This window comes from Penaeus monodon, chromosome 6 (genome assembly GCF_015228065.2).
Source record: "Penaeus monodon isolate SGIC_2016 chromosome 6, NSTDA_Pmon_1, whole genome shotgun sequence".
In the NCBI taxonomy this organism is placed as follows: Eukaryota; Metazoa; Arthropoda; class Malacostraca; order Decapoda; family Penaeidae; genus Penaeus; species Penaeus monodon.
This window is the reverse complement of record NC_051391.1, coordinates 18,048,598-18,050,206: the sequence shown is the minus strand read 5'-3', so window position 1 is coordinate 18,050,206 and position 1,609 is coordinate 18,048,598. Positions and strand designations below refer to the sequence as shown.

General features: G+C 38.8%; 1 pseudogene; it reads left to right on the top strand.

The window, feature by feature from the left end:
• Positions 1 to 1,400, top strand: part of LOC119574309 — a 5,468-nt pseudogene extending 4,068 nt beyond the window's left edge.
• Positions 1,401 to 1,609: the final 209 nt, after the last annotated feature.

Genomic DNA, 1,609 nt, shown 5'->3' with positions numbered 1-1,609 from the left:
GTAGTTTCTCTTGGAGTGAGTACGTGGTAGGGTCCCCAGTTCCTTTCCACAGAGAGTGCCGGCAATCAAGGTGGAGTTCCTTGCCCAAGGGAACAACGCGGCGGTCGGTGACTCGAACCCTCGAATTCAGATTGCCGTCGTGATAGTCTTGAGTCCGACGCTCTAACCATTCAGCCACCGCGGCCTTGACGATCATGGGCTTCAATGATTTTTCTTAGCAATTTAGAGCGGTGGTTGCCATTGCCTTCCGCCCGGTGTTTTTATCGAGTCACCATCTCTATTTACCTGGCACTGATTTGAGCTGGCTTGGCCACCAGTGGCTAGGCAGGCAATCGAGGTGAAAGTTCCTTGCCCAAGGGAAACAACGCGCCGGCCGGTGACTCGAACCCTCGAACTCAGATTGCCGTCATGACAGTCTTGAGTCCGACGCTCTAACCATTCGGCACCGCGGCCCATATATATATATATATATATATATAATATATATATATATATATATATATGATATATATATATATTATATATATATATATATATATATATTATATACATATACATATGTGTGTGTGTGGTATGGCCACATCAGTCCTTCCAGGAAACTCATCTGCATACACCTGTTTTTTTATATTCAAAAATGAAAGTAATAAGAAAATAACAACAACAAAATTCACTGGTCGAAGTGGAGAAGATTTATCTGCCGAAGACGGCTACATTTCAGCTAGAAATATGGATGGAAGCTAAATTCACAACTGACGGCAAGCGACGTATACTGCAAAAGGAATATTAAAGGAATATTATGAAGTTGGTATATTGTAGCCAAAAAGGAGGAAATAATAACGTGAGATTACACTGTTTGTGAGTGGATACGTTTGATTAATCATAAAAGTCTAACATTACCAGGAAATTCTTCATAATGTATACATATAATTTATGTCCAAACCCAACTTATAACATGGATCGCAACCCTCAGCCATTTGATTGGTCCTCTTTAGTCCATTGATTAGTCCGATTTAGAATAGTTTCCAACAGGGGCGTCATGAGTTATTCTAGGGGCATTTTAAAGTCAGAACCTGGTCCATATAGTAGTAATTTAGTTTTAAAAAAAGTGTAGATCCTTGTGGGAGCAAACGGAGGGGGCAACAACAGGTCTGATCACTGCTGACGACAGATTATGTGAAAGTTTCCTTTCTGTGTTTCTTTGCTTCTTTACAGGAGAATATATGGCAACGTCCTTTGCAGCGTCATTCGGAATAGCGTCAAGTGCTTTATTATGGCAAACTTGGGTGTGGGTGCTGTTGAGTCTGTTGATATTAATGACAGCATTTACTGTAGTTACTGCATTGGTTATGTACTTAAAGCTGAAATTGTCAGATAGTTTTTCATTTCGCTATTTTAAGTAACATAATGTTTTTTGTATTTTTTCAAGATGTGAATAGATGCATTATATATGCAATATCAAGTGAGATGGTCGTCTTGACAAAAAAAAAAAAAAAAAGAAAAAAAAAAATCATTGACTTTCATTTTCGCAACTCTTTTTACAAAACGATTTTTTCTACAGAAAAAACCTGTAGGGGTCCCTTCTGTAATTACAACCGTACATAGACAAGAA